The sequence below is a fragment of the Meriones unguiculatus genome, chromosome 9 (assembly GCF_030254825.1).
Source record: "Meriones unguiculatus strain TT.TT164.6M chromosome 9, Bangor_MerUng_6.1, whole genome shotgun sequence".
In the NCBI taxonomy this organism is placed as follows: Eukaryota; Metazoa; Chordata; class Mammalia; order Rodentia; family Muridae; genus Meriones; species Meriones unguiculatus.
In genome coordinates this window covers 60,525,754-60,546,589 of record NC_083357.1, presented here as the reverse complement: position 1 = coordinate 60,546,589, position 20,836 = coordinate 60,525,754, and the positions used below count along the sequence as shown (strand labels likewise).

The 20,836-nt window shown below is 50.6% G+C and overlaps 1 protein-coding gene across 1 annotated transcript in view; it reads left to right on the top strand.

Annotated features, from left to right (window-relative positions):
* The first annotated feature begins 293 nt into the window (after positions 1–293).
* Positions 294–20,836, top strand: part of Gata4 (GATA binding protein 4) — a 65,707-nt gene continuing 45,164 nt past the window's right edge. The window contains exon 1 of the mRNA XM_060391305.1: positions 294–391. The gene's annotated coding sequence lies outside the window, so the exon portion shown is untranslated. The remainder of the gene's footprint in view (positions 392–20,836) is intronic.

Below are 20,836 nucleotides of genomic sequence, written 5' to 3'. Positions count from 1 at the left end.
CCTGTGAATGGTGACACCCTGGGGGTGTTCCATCTGTGTGGAGCCCTGCTGAGTGACCTTGGGCAGCCTCAGCAGAACCTCATGAATGTAGATTTGTTTATTAAAAAAAAAAAAAAATGTCCAGCCAGGGCTTTATGCCTCACCAGGGCTTCCTTCCACTTCCACACATACCAACAAGAAAAAGCCAGCCACGGGACTCGCTGAATTAATGAATCACTTCTCTTATCTATTTTTTGCTGTTATCTAATTCTGAGAGGAAAGCTGGGAGCTGAGTCGTAGCTCACAACGTTTCCCTCCCACTCTGCTGAAACAGACTGGAATCTCTGGCCCTAGAGGCTGCTCCATCCCTGAAAGCTGGCCTCCAACAAGTCCTGAAGAGCCTCCACCTTGGGTGAGTCACCTCCAAATCGCCCTCCTTCCAGGGAAGGTCAGGACGAGCTGTTAAGGGATGGAAGCCACAGGAGTACTGTGTATGGGGAGAGGAACCTGGGAAAGAGGGATGGAAAGGCCTCAGTCCAGGCACCCACTCAGGCTTGGCAGAGTGAGAGGTGGAGTTCTTCAGCCTTTGCCTAGAGAAAAGAAAATGGATTGTTTGGAGGACAACTTGCTGGAGCTGGCTCTCTCTCTCGTTTCCGCTTCCATCTCTGGCTGGCATTTTAGTTTCTCTATTTCCTGCTCCGTTGCCTGACTCCTGTAGTTGGAAACTGAGGTGACAGTTTGTCCCTCTAGGAAACTGTAGGGGAGTGAAAGCCGCTGGCCACGGAGGCCAAGCAGGTTGAAGCAGGTGCCGTGGGGCTTTTGTTCCCTCCAGCAAACCCAGATCTTATTGCCCTCTGCCCACCTGTGTCCCCTTGGGGACCACCTAGGAGAACTCAGGCTAGCCCTTCCCGGCCATGCCACAGTGCACCCTGGATGCTTTGGGCTGGAAAGTCTGCAGATGGTCCTTATTGGCTGTATTGGTTAGTTGGTGAATGGCTCTTTCTGACTTTGCACCTCCTTTTCTTTGCTCAAGCAGGCCAAGGGTCAGCCAGGCGCTGTATGAGTTTGATTTTCATTGACTCTAGGGTCAGACTCTAGTGGGATAGAGGTGGGTCCCGCAGGTATATGGAAGAAAGCCTGTTTTCTCTTTCTTTTCACTCTCTGTGGGGAGAAGCCTTGGACTGTGTGTGCTTTCACAGCTGAGTCAAACCTACCTCTCTCTCCTTCTCAAGACAGGGGTGGTGGGTGGTGAACTTTGAATCCTATTTGTAGCAGAGAAGCTCAGGAAAGGGCTAAATCCAAAAGAAAAGGAGTCAAGAAAGCCAGGGCACCTTTGAGGACAACGCTTGGGATAAGGAGGCTTTGGAAGAGCTGCAAACCCAGGCTCTGCCAGACCAGCAACTTAGGGCTGTCCCGACCTCCTCTGCTTGCTTAAGCTCAATAACAGACATCTGGGCATTTTTGATACAGCTGCTAGTGCCCTTCTAGAACTGGGTAGGATTTGGTAGAAAGTGTCTAGGGTCCCTTGCGCTGGTGCAGGACACAATGCCTCTGCAAAGCAGAGAGTGAGGTTACATTCTCTTCCCCGGCAATCAGTCCTTCACCAGGCAGCTGGCAGGAACTTCCAGCGGTAAACTGCCCGGAAGCTTATACCTTCTCTCCATCCTTTACCCCTAAGCTCCTAGCTCAATTTCCTGCTAGGCTCATCACCCCCCTCATCCCCACCCCCGGGCATTATTTCCAAAACCAAAGAAAATTTGAAGAGTTATCTGGAAAAGAATTTTTTTTTTAAATATGCTTATATGGACGGAAGGAAAACCTGACTGTACAAGGTTGCAAGAATTCTCTGACTTATGGTCGCTTGCCTTCGGTGTCCACGCTGTTACCTCTGCCTAGTGGTCGCAAGTGGTTCATTTCTGCTATCTTTATTCTTGATAAATCAGTCCAGGGAAAAGGGTATTTGAAAGTCTCCCCCTTATGGGCTTTTTTTTTTTTTTTTTCCGGGCTTATCGTCAACAGTTTCGTTCTTCTGGGAACGTGTTTTGAACATGGTATTTGGTTTTTTGGGTCACATTTAGGGCGATCTTGACGTCAGTTTTCCGTGACTGGCACGGAAGAAATATTCAGGAGCTGCTCCTGGTCCCTGCTGTGTCTCTCTCGGGGCCAATCAAGTACCTATTTCCAGCGGATTTCTCATGCCCGATTCTGTTTGCGCAGGAAGGGAAGTCTATGGCTCGCACCCGGGCCCCCGTGAAGTCCGGGGAGGTTCAGAGCTGGGAACTGCCCAGGGGAAGGGGTTCGGGGCTCCAGCCATTAATCTCCAATTGTGTAAGCCTAAAGCCAAGCGGAGATTCGGGGCAATTATCCCAATGAAGGGGGAGGAGAACTTTCACCTGCAGTGTCTGAATCGAAAGTGTGGTGTGGTGCCTTTAGGCCCGGGCGGTTCTGGCGGTCTTTGGCAATTTGGATAGCTTTCCTGTAGGTCCTGGATAGGCTCTTAAGGGAGATTTCTAGAAAAGGCTTGATAGGCGATCCAGCGGGAGGGTGGAGTGGGGGGACGGGGGGGGCGCCACGGGACGCCCGGATCCAGGCCAGGAGCACATCTTCAGGCTTGGGCACAAGGTAGGAAAGCTCAGGGATGGGCGCCCGCCGGGGAGAAATTCGCTCCAGCCGGTTCGCTAAAAGACCACGAGCGCAGGGCTCAGCCTGTGCCCCGGGGGGGGGGGGGGGCCTCTGTGAGGCGAGCAAACCCCACCACCCTTTAGGCTTCCAACGGAACCGAAAGTGACGCTTTAGGGGCCAGGGACGATGTGGGGGAAGGAGAGGGAGAGTCTCAAATCTTACGACCCCGGGAGGGAGGCCTCGGTGTGGCCCTAGGAGACAGGACTGTCCCCAAGTGAGCGAGAAGTTTCCTAGGAGACAATATTATTAACGCCGTCGAATTAGGACCTTGTTCTGGGGCGCTGGGTGGGCTCACAGACTCCTCTTGCGTCCTGGTCTGGGTTGTTTGCCCCCTTCCCCGAACGAGGAGGAGGGAGGCGGAAGAAAATAGTGCCCAAAAGAGGCTTGCTCTGGTCGCAGATGGAGTTGGCCCGGCTCGTCCCTCAGCTCTAGGTGGAGAAGGTGAGGCCAGGTTGCTCTGGCCCCCGGCTGCCCGGGTCACAGCGGAGGATTACGGTGGAGAACGGAGGCTGGGGAGTACCAGCGGCCCCGCGTCCTCGCCCGCAGAGCGACGAGCCAGGGAGCCCATCAGGCAGGGAGGTTGCAGCCAAGGTCACCCTGACCATCCGCCGCGCGCCTGGACCCCGGCCGGAGCCGAGGCCGCAAGGGGAGCGGGCTTCGGGCCCGCTGCCCGCGAGCCCTGCCAGGTGTGCCCTGCGGTGCCCGGGACCGTCGCCCCTGGAGCCGCCGTCCGCACTGTTAACGCAGAAATGGGGAGCTGGTTGGCCGCTGCCGACGCGAGGACGCTAAGAAAGTGTCCATCCAAAGTCGCCCGCCGCCACGGAAAGGAGGGACGAGGACCGGAGCTTTAGGGGCGACTTAGGTCAGGGGTGGGGCGATTGCCAAGCTCTTCCTTGGAATGTGCCCCCAGCTTGACTATTCTCAGGACCCGTGTGGAAAACCCAGGCTCCGAGCTGCGACCCGCGCAGTCTCCAGCCGAATTTGGAGCAATATGGAGGGAGACACCTTAACACTAGGAGTTTCGGAGGCGGGATGAGGGACCAGAGAAACTGGGCCCCGGGGGAGAAAAAACTTCAGCTCGCTCCTCGGTCTCCGGCTCCCGCCAATCAGAGGGAACTCTGGAGGCGTCTACACGTCTTGAACCTCGAGGAGTCTGGCCTGTCTAGGGGAGCGGGGTGGCTTGGCTGGCGTCCGCGCGCTGGCGGTTGGGGAAGGGTGTCGTCCCGCTTCTGCGGCCTCCGTTCCTTTCCCGAATCTTACACAAACGTTTGTAAGATGCCCGTCGGAGCCCCCCAGCACCACGGGGCTACACCGCGGGATCTGCTGGTTGGGCCGCAGCGCTCCTCCCTGCGCGCGGCGCTGTTGCTTCGTTAGGTACCGGAGAAGGATGCTTCTGCCTCCGCTTCCCACCCGCGGCAGGTTTTGCTTGACGCGGCTTTCTCACTTCTCTTTCACAGGCCTCCTCCTCCTCCTCACCATCATCATCATCATCATCATCATCATCATCTCTCTCTCTCTCTCTCTCATTACTGGCTCCCCAGTTCTTCCCTACCCCCCATTCTCACTCTCTTCTTCAAACTCACTTCCAGAATCTTCCTATTCTGGCTTAATTAGAATTGTCTCCTTCACTTGTCCCCCCTTTCTCCCGGTTTTGCTCCTTTTGTTGACTCATTTACGTCCTGCCAATTGTCACACACACGCGCACACACACACACACACACACACACACACACACACACACACACCGTCTGCCTTTAAATTTCCCCCAGGGACTGACTGGGTCTTTCCCCTTCCAATGGGACTTCATCCTCGATCTTTACGATAAATTCGTTTTGTTAATTTTCATGTACCACTCCCTTGCCTCGGGTGAATCCAAAGCCTTCCGAGGATGAATTCTTATTTCCATTTCAGTTTCTGAATCTCAAACCACATAGTAGCTGGTCCGTTTTCTTTTAAGGAGGTTCTGAAGCTTCTATCGCGGAAAGAGTATCTCGCTATAATAAGTTCCCAGTATTCTACAGCTGCGCAGTAGAATTTTTTTTTTTTTTTCAAAATTCGGCAGGCAAGTGTAAAAGGAGGCCAGATGCTTTATTTATTATGGCTTTCCCACTAACACCAGAGATTTAACAGGAAAATGATAGGGTGAGAGCGGATAACGACCTTGTTCCCCAGCTAGGATTGTGTTTGCTTTCTGTTAGATCTCCGTGGTCCTATCGTCATAACGATAGAACAATTAGCTGTTCCTTGCAGATAAATCGCGATTTTGAGTGCTTGTTGCTTGCTTTATGTGGGATTTGTTGTTAGATCATACATGAGCATTTTTATAGAATAGTCTTGAGAGTGGGTGAGCTGGGGGCAGAAAAAAAATACCCTCCAAGTCAAGAAAAGAAAAATAATTTTTCCCCTAAGAAGCAAACAAAAAAGAATCATTAACTCTTAAAACAAATCTATAACAAATGTTTAAAAACCAAGCTTATTAGCCAAGCGCGGCACCTCCCTCCTTCAATCCAGCACCACAGAGGACACTGGGGCACCAAGATTTTGAGGCCTGCCTGGATTACAGATTAAGGGCCACCCCCATTTCCAAAACAAACAAACAAACAAACAAAAAAAAAAAAAAGGAAGGAAAGAAGGCTACTGAGGAGCAGAAATTGGAAATAGGGGATTGAGAAGGGAGGCCAAACACTGTCTTTTCTCATGATTTGAAACAGCGCAAATGAAGATAATCAGAACTGATGCTGGGGTTCTTAGTCTCCTGTTCAAGCACACCAGGAAGGGGTTTTTTTTTTGGGGGGAGGGGTCTCAAAGGGTTTCTGGACCCTTAAAGTTGACGTGCAGAACTTAAGCTACTTTCCTGTATTGGATTTACTGCCTAAATTACGGGGGGGGGGGGGCGGGCGATGGGGGTCGCAGCTGTGGGAGACTTGGGATTTAGGGGGAATTCTGAGAAGGCCAAGTGAACGGGTCTTGGTGTTAGGCACTTCCTTAGCAAACTCTTCGTTGTTGGTGTGTGTGTGTGTGTGTGTGTGTGTGCGCGTGTGCGCGTGCGCACACGCACGCGTGCCTTCCTGGTTCCCCAGTCTTCGACCACCACCACCGATGGGGTTTACTTCAACTGTGATAACGGAAGGGCTGCTATCTAATCTGGTTGGCAGCAAGAACAATCCATTAGCCCTCAGTATTTAGCATTTATCCGGGGTGGGGGAGGGGGAGGAGATTGTGCTCCTGGGTCCCACTGCAGCCTGAGTTGTGCCATTGGGGATAGGGGAGTGAATGAAACTCGAAATTTGCCAATGAAATTGTGTTTCCTGATGCTGATAAATTATGTTTTCGCCCCTTACCCCTTTGAGTTGGGGGGGGGGCCGGTTTCTCTTTTAAAGAGATCTATATGCTTTACGCTCTTACTTAAACTTTACACTCATCCTAAAGGCGCTGTAAGATTTCACTTTTCACTACTGTTCCTTGAGGCCGCAGAGACCCGAATCCAGCCAGCCATTCATTCGTTCATTCATTCAGCAAACATTTGCAAAGCTTTACATTGTGCCTTGCACTGACAGGTTAAATTATTTGCCCAAGATGAGGGTTATGCTGATGACTGGGGTGGGACCCTAGCCCCGTGACTGTGTCTCTCCCCCAAGGCACACAAATCAGAGACGTGGGGAGTGGGAAGGGCTCCAGGGGTTATCTGGTCCAGCCTTCCATTCAATGCAAGAATCCTCTCCCCAGAAAGCTAGCAGTCAGGCCCCTGGCCAGGGAGCTAAGAGCAGCTTTCTGGGGTTTACCTTTGAAAGTAGCGCAGCAGTCCAAGGTTCTCAGCCTCAACATGATCTAGGCTTGATCTTGCCTAGGTTCTCAGTGCCAAGCCCTTTATATCCCTGTGACTTTGAGTGCCTGGCTTGTATACCCAAATCCAAAGGCTGCTAACTCTCACCCAAGTGCCTTTCCTTCCGTCTTGGAAATGGAGATTCCTGGGTCGCTGGCACTGCCCCCTTGAAACCTGAAAGCTTGATGGGCCTCGCCCAAGCTGATTTTCTTCAGTTGTCCACAGGAAATCTATGCTGCCAGGTCAGAGAAAACACTGGGCGGGAGCCAAACAGTGTACAGAGCCTGGATTCTAGATCCAATACAGCTCCAGCGACAAGCTAAGTGACCTTGGAGAAGTTATTTTTGTAGCATATTCTAGAAATGAGATGCAGAATGTACGCAGTAGCTGAGCTGGCCACCTTTTGCAAAGATAAAATTGATCTCTATAAGTAGTCTGGAGCTACAAAAAGCAATTTATAGACAACAAAGAACCTTCTGGAAACTTTCTCACCACTTTATTGGCTGGTTATCTTAGGCAAATTACCTAAAATTTCTGTGTTTCCGTTGTTTCCTGTGTTTTAAAGTCCTCCTCGATCAAAGCCCGCAGACAAGCCTCTGGGTCCCTGAAATAGTCAGTAGTCGAGTGGGCAAAAAGCATTCGGCTGAAGATTAAAATGGCCTCCTTGTTTCTGCCTTTCTCTCTCTGTTTTGTTTTTTTTTTATCGCTAAACTTATGACTTACAAACTCTTCTGATAGCAAGTATGTCTAATAAGAAGCAGGCTATTTTTTTTTCTAAGCCGACAGCCAAATTTATCTTTAACTATCTTATCCAAAATTGAGTGCTGTGGGAAGCCCTGTAGGAACTGTGACCATGGTCTTTCAGAAGGCATCAAGTCGGTCTCCATGCAAGTCCCTGTGGTTCTTTGGCTCCTCTGGGACTCCTACAAGAAAACGCGTTGATAACCAACACTTAGGACTTGACAGTCACACCTGAGAAGTGTAGCCATCGGAACAGCTGATAGCAACCTGCGCTGTAAACAGAGTTTATTTCAGAAACTACTAAAATCATAATGTGGCTATTGTTGTGTTTTCTTCACATATTTAACAATAAAGCAAAGCCTCATGGTGGCTTATTATTATTTTTAGGCTTTTCTGAGTGTTTGTTAGCTAGGATATTCCCAGCCGCCTTTGGGCTAGCTATATGCTTAACACTGAGCCCCAAATACTAAATTGGGAACCATTCTTTAGGATGTAAAACTCCCTTGAGGGGACAGAATGAAGCAGTGTTCTTAATGTTTTTTTTTTTTTTTATATGAGTGGCTAAGAGTGGGGCTTTCTGTTTGTTATACTTTCTGGATTTTCAAATGAACTCTGTTATGACTGTGTTTATTTCAAATTTGAAACAAACAAACAAACAAACAAAAAACTTCTTTTAAAGGAATGGGGAGGGCTGACCAGATCCTGAGTGGGTCAGATCTTTATGGCAAAAGCTTTCTAGGCCCCCAACTCAGTGTTGTCAAACTGTACAACTTTCTGCCTGTTGAGATTCCTGCCAAAGGTGATGATTTCTACAGAGTGCCTCTCCTCCCCCAGTCGGGAGGCATCAGGCCCTCCAGACTGTTTAAAATCTCTGCTGCAGCCTTGAGTTTCTGAAACTGAAAGCACTCTGTTCTTGTAACTTTTCTCAGACTCACACTCCCTTTGCTGGCTGGAAGGTTTGGGGATGCCAGCCAGGTGCTGGGCCAGCCAGGAAGCCAAGCTGATTATCCCAGCCTGGGAAAAGGAGGAGGGTGGGTGAGAGTCAAGGGAAATCAGCCAGACTCGTAGCCATGGCCAAAAGGCCAGGGATGTCCAGAAAGAAAGACCTTGGTGAAAACTGGAGAATTACAGCCAGAACTTCAGAGACCAAAAGCAATTCAGGATAGCTGAGAGCCAGGTGCCTTTTTTTCTGACATTGAAATAATCTCTTAGCAATTTTCAGAGGCTGGCAGTCCTCTCCCTCTACAGGCAAAATGTGGGAAGGAAAGAGAACACTTATGGGAAAAAAAAAGCGCAGTGCAAATTCAACAAAAACAAACTGCAATGCAGGTCCTACATAGCTAAGGACAACTTCGAATGATCTCGTGTAGTTGCTTGTGTCAAAGTCACACCTGCAGTAGGTGAAGCTATAAGCTTCTACCCCTTTCCTGGTTCCTTAATCAGCAAATTGTACTGTAACACAGTAGGCGGTGCCTTGAAATATCACATTGATTTTCTTTCTCCAAGTTCAAAACAGCTTTTTAACTTCAGGATCAGCCTTGACTGTTCCAGTTGGTAGATGATTCCTACAGACTGCAGAATCTTCGGTTTCTGGGCTGTGGCTCCAACTCCATCTCTGTTCATCTCTTCCCACCTCTGCCAAGATAAGCCAGGCACCACAGCCATCACCTTCCAGCCTCCCAGCACTGGCATGGTGGTAGGCACTGTCCTGGAAAAAGTCTCATAGGGGCAAGGTTCAGACGCTTTTGCTGACAACCTAGTTCTATCCTGTGTTTGTGAAAAGAATCAAACCCACAGCAAGGAGGGGGCCATTTGTATAACTGCTGTAACAGAGCTGCAGTGCAAGCAAGGGATACCAAGAAGCAAAGAGAGCAGAGCTGGGTGGGTTTGTCTCTACTCAGCCCTTGACAAACAAGCAAGCAAGCAGGCAAAAACAAAGCAGAACACCTCATTCCTAAAGCAGAGAGTTGCTGGGTCCATGAACCCCTGTGACCCTGGGTGCTTTTCTCACTAAGGAACCATTTTCAGCATTTCCAGAACTATCTCTTCAAGCATAAGTTTTTAGTCAAACAGCCATAGACCTCAGAGAAACTTCCTAGGCACTCAGTGTATATGCGATATCAAAATAATGTTGATTTGTAATGCAGAGAGAACAGAGGACATTGAACAACCCTTCTCCTGGCTTTGCTTCCAGGGCTAGGTCACTCGGTTCCTCCCCCCCCCATCTCCCTATTGAGAACGTTCCTGGCATTTTTGGTGTATCCCAGTGCTGTCAGGAATGTGTCATCTTTGTCCCTCCCGGCAGCCCTCAGGAGTAGTCAGCACGGCTGTTACGTGATGGTTGAGGAAACTGCAACTCGAAGCTGTCCTGTCGAAGGTCACATCACTAATAAGTAACAGAATTAAACTCTAATGCTTGCTTTAACTGCCCCAAGCTGCTTCCCCACCCTCCATGATGCCTGAGATCAGATGGCCCTTATCAACTGCTTTGTAATTGCTCTAATAGGGGTTATCAGGATCCTTCATTTTGCCTATCCCAAAAATCATGCAGTTAAAGAATAGCACCGATCTAGGATCTTGGGGCTGGTGGAGCCCTGCCCCGCCCCACCCCTTTCACAGGTGTGGCCCTGAGGGGTTAAAGTGATCTGCCAAAGGTCAGTCATGTGTAAGTGGAGAATGACCAATGTCATTTTTAAAAATTAGTTAAAAGAACTGCCTACCAAGCCCATTTTTATGGCTTATTTTAAGCAAGTTAATGAGTATACCAGGCACAACTTTAAATGAGTAAATGCTGACACTCGTTTATAGATTGAGCAGATAAGTAGCAATAAGGAATTATTCGTCTCTCATTTATCAACCAGCCTCTTGGAGTACAAGTTATAAAGTGAAGCAAATAGCAGTTACAGCCCCCGTACTTGTGAGGTGTGAACAGCTAAGATTATATGGCCTCCAAAGCTGCGCATGAGCCCCAGGTCTCCTGAGGCGAGAAAAAAGAAACTATTCGGGGACCTTATACGCATTTCACAAACAGGCTGTAAAAATTAACCTTTTGGTGGGGGGAGCATGTGCCATGTCGCACATTCGGAGGTCACCAGGAAGGAGTCAGCTTTGGCTTTCCACTCTGAGGGTTGTTCTTGCAGAATTCAGTCAGATTATCAGGCTACGTATGAATTCGGTAACTAATGCATTCTTCTAAGGGATGCTGAGAGCTTATTGCATGCACAGCACTGTGAGGAATTACATTATTAAGCACCAACCATTTCTGTCATTTTTTAAGTTTAATGAGGTGGAAGGCATACAGACGCACACACCTAAATCTCAATCCCTTCAGCCTTTGGGATGAGCAAGGTCAGCTGGAGTCGGTGGAAGATGTGCTTGGGAACAAACAGGAAGAAAGAGAAGGCTGTCTGTCAAGTCTAGAGGGGACACAACCTTGTTATAAGCCCTCTGTCCCAATAGGGAAGTATGAGAGGGGGCTGGGTGATGTCATAGCTCGAAATGACACCAAGAATTGATAGCCTCAGTCAAGAACCTAACCCCAAGGCCATGAAACACCAACAGCCTGGTAGATAGCTGATGGAATCTGTCCATTCATTATTATCACATTTGGGTAATATGTTGAAAAAAGAATAAATCAACAGAGAGACAATGTGCTTGTTTTGGGGAGGTGAGCGCTATTGAAACTGCATAAGCTATTCAGAAGCTGAATATGTATTATTATTATTATTATTATCAGTCCCAGTTCACCAATGGTGGACCTCCGGCCAAAAGTTCAGCATCAATAGCAGAGAAACCCACAAATCTAGTAAGTGACTTTGCTCCCCGCAGCCCTGAGACCCCACCTTGAGGCACCACCAAGTGTGGCTCTGTTCAGGATTCAATGTCTGGCCCCGTATCTTCAGGCACATGACCACTGACTCTATGGAACAAGAACAGGAAAGATACTTACTTGAAACTCCAGACTCACTTGGATCAGCAAATTCAAGCAACTTAGGCAGAGGGTGAAACTACAAGTGCATGCTGTAACTACACAGAACAGCAGGTATCCATTGGGCCTGTCTCAGATAACACGGGGCATTGTGTCATCTATGCATCAACAACGAGAAAGGAGAACAAGACCTAGGAACTAGTGGCCTCCCTGCACCCATTTTCTTTATTGTGAGCGCTAGAATAGGACTGTAAGGAAAGTAATCTAGAAATATAATACAGGCTCAATTTTGAAATGGCTTGTCCTTGGTCCAAGGTGGGCATAGGATGCCCATGGGCAAATCATCAAGCCTCCATGCCTGGCTAGGCAGATCACTGGGCCAGCTCTCTGTGAGGGATGAAAGCTCAAGCAGGCCCGCTGGGCTTCAGGCCCATGTCCCAGGGGCCAGTGCTGCCCTATTGCCAGCTTTCCTCCCCTGGGGATTACAGTAAAGTGAAGAATATTTACCCTTGGGATGCTGAAATGGAAAGCAGGTTGATGTCTCGGCCAGTTATAGTGCTAGCTGTGCCACCAAAATTTCAGTGACTCAAAAAAGTCTGTAGCCCTTTGGGTGCTAATTACATCATTTGGACTAGACAAAAAGCCACAGTAATGACAGAGAGGCTGGCCCAGAACTGATAAGTGTGCCAAAGGTATCTGGGGACATGGTCACCAGTAATAGGGGACGCTGGCTATGGTGCTGATGAGGCATCATGTGGCATTGTTCCTATGTGAGCCGTGAGCCAGCACACAATGGAAGAGACCTTTGTTTTCTGCTACACCCCGACAGTGTGAAAGAGGAAGAAGTTGAAGCCTCTGATTTTTTTTTATTATTATTAATTAATTCAGGATTGCACGTCTCCCAGGGAGGCTGGCTTCAAATTCATTCGCTATGTAGCTGAGGATGATCTTGAACTTTTGATCTGCCCTGGAGGTCTGTCCTTCCCTCCTAAATGCTAGACTCACAGAGCTTCACCCCCACCTACAGTTTGTGTGGTGCTGGGAATCAAAGGCAGGGCCTCGGGCATCCTAGGAGAGGAGACAGCCCGATTTTTTAAAAAAAAATTGATTTAACACAGTTAAGAGGTTTTTTGTTGTTGTTGTTTGTTTGTTTGTTTGTTTGTTTTGCATGCCAGTGTTTTGCTTGCATGTATGTATGTGCCTGGCGCCCTGGGACGTCATAAGAGGATGTGAACTCCCCTGGACCTTCACTGACAGATGGCTGCAAACAACTGTGTTGGTTCTGGGAATGAAACCTGGGTCTTCTGCAAAAGCATCCAATGCTCTCAGCTATTGAGTTAGCTCTCCAACACCATAATTCAACATTGAAAACAACAATAACGACCACATGTTAGAAGATATGGGAAGTACATAGAAATTTTTTCCCCCATGAAGTCTAGGGAGAGGTACACAAACAGTTCGGAATGGAGAAAATGAAGAAGCATAATACATTAGGGGCCTTGGGAGCAGAGACAGAAGAGAAGTTGACTCTGAAATGGGGGTGGCAATTGTAAAAGGGGGGGAGGACAATAATAAGAACACGCCTGCCTGCTTCCCTTCTGTATCCCTTACAATACCCATACATTGTCCTGAAGAACAGTATCAAAGGCACCTGGATCAAGCCACTTGAGTTTCCATCTTTATCTTGGTTCCGTTCATACCAAGCTGAGCGAGGTACTAGGTAGCTACCGCTGTCCGTTTCTTTGCCTGTAGAATGCAAAAGCAGACTGTGTAGCGTGAGGTGGCCCACAACTCGCTTGGCGACACACAGGGAATATGGCTATTTCTCAGTGAACGTTTGCCCAGGGCATGGTTGAAAGGCCTTTCCTCCAGTCCAAGCCTTTTATTATGCACTCAAATGGATCTCCCATTCACACTTTGTGTTTTCTTCTTATTTTATGTATATACATGTTTTTTTTTCCCTGTATGTATGTGTGTGTCATATGTACGGTGTCTGAGGAGGCCGAGAGGAGGGCACTGGATCCCTGGGGCTGGAGTTAGTTGTAAGCTACCATGTGGGTGCTGGGAATTGAACCCAGGCCCCCTGGAAAAGTAGCCAGTGATCTTAACCACAGAGGCATCTTTTCAGGCCCCTTTCCTTTGTTGGTTTTTGTTTGTTGGTTGGTTGAGACAGGATCTTCCCAGGTAGCCCTGGCTGTCCTGAAACTCACAGAGATCCCCATGCCTCCTCCTGCTGGGATTAGAAGTATGTAGCATTCCTCTGGGCTGAGCCTTGCATTTTGAGTTCTCCATAGAATACATTTATTATCTCCGGCTAAGTCTAAGTTGGACTGTACAGGCTGAGTTGTTACCCACCAGGCACTGTGGGCGACCAAGACTGTGTCCATAGTACAGGGTAAGGCTAGGAGGAGCCGGGGCCACTAGTTGTACTGTCTGTTGGACCTCGGATAACAATCAGGCAGGCAGGCTTCTCCTCCATCCAAAGAGCCAAGGGAAGAAAACACGGGCCCAGCCAAGATGAAGGAGGAAATTGGAGGTCCGGACGGTGGTGAGGCCCAATGCACCTTTCCCAGCCCAGCAACCCAAGTGAGTTTGCTAGAGTGAAGGGACGCTCGCCCTACTGGTGGGGCAAGCCAGCCCGGTACCAAAGACCCCTTGCTGTCTTCGCCTGCGAACCGACTTGGCTTTAGTTACCGGCCTACCTTTATCTGTCGTCTGACACTGTCTACCCACACGCACGCATGAACTGGGATACAACAGTCCTTGGCGTCGCTGGGCGCTCCACGCCGCGGACTCAGCCTCGGCCGGGGGTGGCGCTGCGGAGCGGTCAGAGCCGGGGCCAGGGCGCACGGGGGTCGGGGAAGGAAGCGAGGCCGGCGGCGAGCGGGGCGCCAGCTCGGCCTCCAGCGCACCCCCCACCCCCCAGCCGAGCCAGGGCGCGCCAGCGGGGCGCTGACGGCGGCCGGGGGCTGACCCCGAGCGCCGGCGAGTCTGCGCCCTCCCACCGGCCCGCGCTCGCCTCCCGCCTCCCCGGGTTAGGCGGCGGCGGCGGTCAGCGCGCACCTCATCAATAAGGCGTGACAGGCCGCCGGCTCCGCGGCCATCCATCACGCCGCCGGGCACGCGGGGCGGGAGCGGAGGCCTCCCGGAGGCTCGCCGTGCTCGAGCCGCTGGTTGGCGGGCGGCGCTCTTCCCGGGAGCCGAGGCCCCCGCCCCGGGCCGGCTCCCCGCGGCTCCAAGACGCACCAGGGTGCTTGGAAACGGTCCGCGGCGCCCACGCGTGGCGCAGGTGGGGAGACGGGGGCCAGGCTGGGCGCTGGCACACCCGGAGCCTCGCCAAACCCAGCCTTCCGCTGCTTACCGGGGCACCCAGCCCGCGCGTCATCCACCACGCTGGCACGTAGAACAGCTAGAACGGGCTAAGTCGAGCCCGTCAGTGAAACGCCTGCACGTTAAAAATGACAAGCTCCCGGAAGGAACTCGAGGAGCAGCTCAGTTGGCAGAGGGCTAGCCTGGCATACCGGAAGCCCTGGGTTCTATTCCAGGCATCCGGGACACTAGCCGCGATGGCCCGTAATCCCCGCGCTTGGGCAGGGGAGGCAGGAGGATCAGAATTTCAGTCGTTGTCCGTTCTTGGGCTTGGTCCAGATCTAAGCTAGCCTGGACTACCTGAGACTTGGTTTCAAGGATGATGGGGAGGTCTTTGTGTTCATTTAGCGTTTCCAGTTTCACGCTCCTCCTCTCCCGAGAAGGGAGCACGCTAGCCCCTCAATTATCTGCTCCTTGTCCTGCCTACAGGACTCGCCTTCTTCCTGATGAGAACAAGCCGACGGTAGAAACTTGAGTTTGCCCTCACACCTGCAACGTTTGAGTCTCCTTACTGCAGCTTTTGGGGTGGGCGGGGGCGGGCGGGGGACTCTCAGGCTGAAGGCCTGTACTGTCTAGCCTCATCCCACCGTGGGGAGCCCTAGTCCTTCCTGAGGCAGGTGGACCCCATGGGGAGCCGTTCCTTTTCTCCCGCCCCAAATGCGGCTGAGCCGGGGTGTTTCAGCTACAGACTAGGATCCATTCCCACCGGTTCTTTCTTTCCCACCTCACCTTTTATTTTCCTTCTGCGTCATTGGCAAGCCCTCCAGAGGCTTGGGCAAAGTACCCCCAGCCCAGAAACAGCTCATCCCAAACCATCCGTTTCCAGCAGGGACCACAATGTTTCGTTGGGCTTTGGGTCGTCTTGAGTACAGTTGCTCATAAGCTTCACCTGAGGGTAATGACATCCGGGGCACAAGCAGGAATTCTATAGACCCGTCTCAGGAACCGGATATCATCCTGCGCTGGAAAGGCTAAGTTTCCGGCTGCGTTTTTTCCTTGGCTCATTCAGGCAGCAGGTAGAAAACCTGTCATTCCCTCAAGCTTTGAACTTGGCTTACACAGAACTTGGTTGCACAAACAAACAAAAACATACATAGATACATACATACATACATACATACATGTCTCGCTGACTGTCCAGGCTTCCCAGCTCCAGTGGTCGTCTCCGGGGTAGCCCAGCCGCTGCTGCCCGCAGACTTCGAAGTCAGTGAGACTGGCAGTCGCAGGTTTTCTCAGGGGGCTAGGGCAAGGTCACACCCGCTGCTGTGATGTCCTCTGTACGGTCTGCTATTTGATGTGTGTGTTGGGTGTCGGTGTCACACCTAGGATGGGACCCTGTAGCCAGCTCTGTGCAGTCAGGGAGAGCAGGGGGGCCAAGGCTGGAGTCTGCATCTCTTTACAAGAAGTCCTGAGCTTCCTGGGCGTCTAGATCGCTCTCCTGGGGGGTTGAAGCGCCCTGGAGACCAGGGCCAGGCAGAGAGGAGGGGGGAACGGAAGGAAGGATTTTATCTCGCCTCCCAACACCCTTCACTCTCAGGTTTACTGACGTATGCTCTCCGCGTTGGAAACCTTCTCCTTTTACTGTATAGTGCTATAGGTGTTGGCAAAGATGTCAGAACAGCCCAAACACTACTAATTTTCTGATCTCACTCCCACCCCCTCACTTACCTCTCTGCCTCCCCACATGGCCCTGGCTGCCCCTGATTGATCTTCAGCAGGTTTGGTGTTGTCTTTTAAAGGATGCCATGCACAGATGGTCCTTAAAATATAGTCTTTTGGATCTCCTTCCATGGCACTGAACACCTTTCAAATTATTCGTGTCCTTGGGTGTAGTTGTAATTCATTTTTGTTGTTGTTGTTGTTGTTGTTGTTGTTGCTGAACACTATTCCATCCCATGGCTGGACATACAGTTTATCTGTCTCCCACTTGAGAGTCTTGGTTTGGAGTAATTATGAACAAACCTGTAGGTTTTTTTTTTTTTTTTTTTTTTTTTGATGCCAGTGATAACTTTTGATATGTGAAACAAACCTTGAGGATCCGGGTGTGTGGCTCAGCTAGTATTGAAGTGTTTTCCTAGCACGTGTGGAACCCAGTTCAGAATAAAACTGGATGTAGTGGCCCACGCTGGTAATCCTAGGACTCCGAAGGCAGGAGCAGGAGGATCAGAGTTCGAGGTCATCCTTTATCCTAAACTACATAGTAAATTTGAGGCCTCCCTGGGCCACATAAAACATTGTTTATTATTTTTTAAATTCAAATTGCCAGGCGGCGGTGGCACATGTCTTTAATCCCAGCACTCTTGGGAGGCAGACACAGCCGGATCTCTGAGCTTGGGGCCAGCCTGGTCTACAGAGAGAGTTCCAGGACAGCCTCGGCTACACAGAGAAACCCTGTCTCAAACAAACAAACAAATGTATAAATAAATAGACTAAACGAAGCTCTTCCCACTCCATGGTAGACTTGCTGGACAGCCTTCAAAAGAGCAAGAACAACACTGTCCCTAACAGAACGTAGCCTGTGGAAGAGGGTAGGGCATTCAGCTCCGGAGTGAACTAGTCCCGTGCTAGGGATCTCTCTCCACGGATGGTGTAAGAAATCGTTACCCGCAGTGCAGGCGTCAGCAAATGAGCATCTCTGGAGACATGCTGGGTGGCAGATCTGGATCCTGCCCCGCTCCCCAAGGAAAGGTCCTACTCTGTGTATTGAGTGATGTGGGAAGGGAAGGCTGCTGCCCGAATCTGGGCGCCTTTCTAGGGTAGCTCCCAGTACTTTGGTACTCATCGACCCATTTCACTCAGGGTTTCTTTGCTCCGGGGGCGTTCTCCCTTCAAACCCTTGCGCCTTAGAAATTTGTTGTTCATTAGCATCTCTAGGGAAGCGTTAGGGCTTTAAGGAGAGTGCATCCTGTCCCTCATCTAACCAAAGGGGAAGGGGGGTTGAAACCAGCCGTGAACCGAGTGGGAAGCTTCCGTGTGAAAGGACTCAGTTCCGAAAACTGTAAGCGCATCGTGACCTAGTCGTCCTGGCGCCACGCTCCCTTTCCCCCTTCTGCGGAAGCCGGGTACCGGGTATTTCCCGGCTGAAAGGTGCTGGAACCAGGAGAAGAAGCCGCGGCTCCGAGGGCACCTGCTGCGGTGCTGGGGAATGGGGGGACAGAGGCGTCACTGCTGGTCCTTGACTGGGAAGCAGAGCCAGCCTGGAGAGGGTCGGTCACTGTGGGGACAGGATGACCTCCAGTCCCCTTCGCCCCGCCCCCAAAACCTCAAGTTTGGGACTGAGCCTTGCTGGGAGCTCGTCGTTCAGACGCTGTTTTTGCACTTGGGCTTCGGGCTTCCTTGACACTTTCCTGTCTCTCCGGGCCCGCCACGTCTCGGCGCCTGCTTGGGCGTCTTCCCCGGCTCGGGGTCACCTCTGGCTCCGCACGGGTGAGGTGAAGGGTGCTGGGGTCGGCAGGCGTTCTTTCCGGCCACCTCGGGGCGAGGGAGGAGGCCGCCTGGGAGGAAGTAGGTCCAAGCTGGAGCTGCGAGCATCAGGTCCCTGGAGTGTCTCCCGGTCGCCCCAGATGTGCGTGTGCTGGGAGTTCTTTAGGGGGTGCTGGGGTCCAGTTGTGGAGTCTGAAGAGAGAATCCCAGCAGCCCTGTATAACTCTCTCCTGGGATAGTCCCCTCCTTTAGCACGTAGCTCCAACTCTTCTGACCAGTCCTGTATCTTTGTGTTTCTGAAGCCCCTACAAATTGTTATTTGACATTCTACCTGTTTGATGTGGTTCTCACCTGTCTTTGTTTTAATGGAAAGGAGCTGACCAGGAAACACCAAGTTTCCACCCTGGAAGTTCTGGGCCCACAATCACGCCTGAGAAATGTAAATTGAACGAATGAAAGGTGCCCCGCTTTTGTTTGTTGTTTTGTTTTTCCAAGACAGGGTTTCTCTGTGTAGTCCTGGCTGTCCCGAAACTCACTCTACAGACCAGGCTGGCATCAAACTCACAGATCTCTACCTGCCTCTGCCTCCCAAGAGTGCACCCTCTTGAAAGGTGTGCCATACTCCATCTTCTTCTGGCTTTTTCTAGCCTTATAAGATCCGGACCTCAGACCTTCCTCTGCTCCAGGATGCCTGGTCTCTGCCTGCTTTATTTTTATCTCTCCTCCTTTCTCTCCCTCCTCTTGTCCTCCCAACTCTCCAGTTTTCCCTCTGTACTGGTTTCCAACGGTCTCCTATCCCTCTGAGATGCCAGAGCCATGTACCCAACAGCATCCCTTGCCGGGCTGTGGGCTGTCTCTCTAGGACACCCCCCCCCCCACCTCCCTGCCTGTCGTTGCTACATTGCGGCTGAGCTGGGTTCTCCAGCTAAAGTTGACCTTCAGCACCTAGTTTATACCTAGCCATCCATTCTTTTTGCCTATCTTGGGGCATCTGGTGTTTCCTGAGGTATAGTCTAGATTTTGGTGGGCAATTTGTGGTTAGGACTGGATTAGCACTCTGCAGATCTGTCCTTGCTTGGCCCCAAGGCCCCCCTGTGGGACCAGGTAGAAAGGCTGTGCACCACTCATGGACCAAACCTTTTGAAAAAGAGTTTTGTGTTCTCCCAGCAACACCAGAGATGCTACGCCCTCTTTGCCTGGTGGTACGTGACTTTAAGGGTGGAAAAGGCAGAGCCAGAGGCAGGTACAGGTCTATGAGTTCAAGGTTAGCCTGGTCAATATGGCAGAACTCTGCCTCAAACAGAACAAATCTTTCTTGCAAATTCAACTATTCAACAAACAAGCATTGAACACCTACCATACATCAGCCTTAGCTGGTTTTTCACCTTACACAGCTTACTTGGGGAGGGGGGCGTGATGTGAAAATGTATGCCGGCAACCACAGACAAACACATTTCTAACTTCAGGAACAAAAGATTAAGATTCACAGATCAATCAAACAGATGTTTAGAATTATCATAGGGAATTAATTAATGGCTCGATGTTTGGGGTATAGTGTTAGCCCTGGGCAACATCAACCGTATGAATGAGGAACGAATTCGAACGAATACAGTGCCAGGTCAGCAAGATTAAGTGCAGAGGTGGCACCTGAGATCTCCAAGAGAGACTGGCCCCTGCCAACAGCAGCTGGAGCCTGTCGTCTTAGAGCAGGCAACCATGATTCCAGGGTCACTCCAGAAGCAGGCAACTCCTCTCCTCAGCTCCCTCTCTCTACCTTCCCTAAGGAGGGGTAAAGGAGTCCTCGGGAAAGCTGAAAAAAAAATGGGATCTGTGGGAAGAGGTGGTGTCAGCAAGTCTATTCAGGGCCAGAGCTCTGGGATCCCAGACTCGACAGCCAAGACCTTGCCAAGACTCCTGACTGAAGATTGCCCATCCCCTCCATTCACAAAGCCTCTGGCATAATTCACAAACCTAGCAAAAAAATTTTACACAAGGCTCTTTTGGATTTTCTTAGATTATGAGACACAAATAGGTTTGCTCTGAATTGATTTTGAATTTTTAACTGTCAGACACTCACGATGATGGAAATTGAGAGGATTAAAAAAGTAAAAGGACTGTTACAAAATGTATTTTCTTAATATTAGAATATTAAGAAGACGGGATTAGAGACCATTGACCCCCCACACACACACACACACACACTTCACACCTAGAATTTGAATCCCAGTGTTTCTGTGTCGTTTTAAAGACGGTGATGGTAACTTTGTCTTACTCATTCTTGGTTTTGCAATGTTGTTTCCCCAGAGAAAAATAAAATAGGCGAGTGGCTTGTAATTTAGAAGTGACTGTAAAATAGGCCACTAACTGGTCTCCAGACTGGAAGCCCCGGAACCGTTTCCGGAGGTCTGCGAGGGAGGAAGGCACGCTTCCTTTTGCAATATTGATCAATTCAGCTTCTTTTTGCAACACCGAACAAGCCTTTTAAAAGCAAGACTGTTAAAAGGGCTACTTCCTCTTACGGCTGGAAACCTCAAGAGCCCACCCTGGGTGTGGGGCTGGTTCAGAAAATTCACCCCTGTCCCCCTTCCACCTGGACTCCCAAGTGCGGAAGGCCCAGGGCTGGGGGTGGGAGGGACAACCGCGGGGTCTTTCAGGTTGATGGTTCTTCACATTCGTTCAGTGCGGGTCCCTGTGCACGCGGAACCCAATAGCTTTGCAGAACCGCAGAGGCCCCGTCTGGCATCTGGGGTACGTGTCTATGGGACCAAGGTGGACTTCCGTCGTCTTCCCTCTGGCTCCCGTTTCCGATAGAGGACACTGGAAACTGTCCAAGCTCCAGATTCTCTCCAGAACTCGTTTTTTCTCACACCGAACGAACGGCTTGAGTGTCA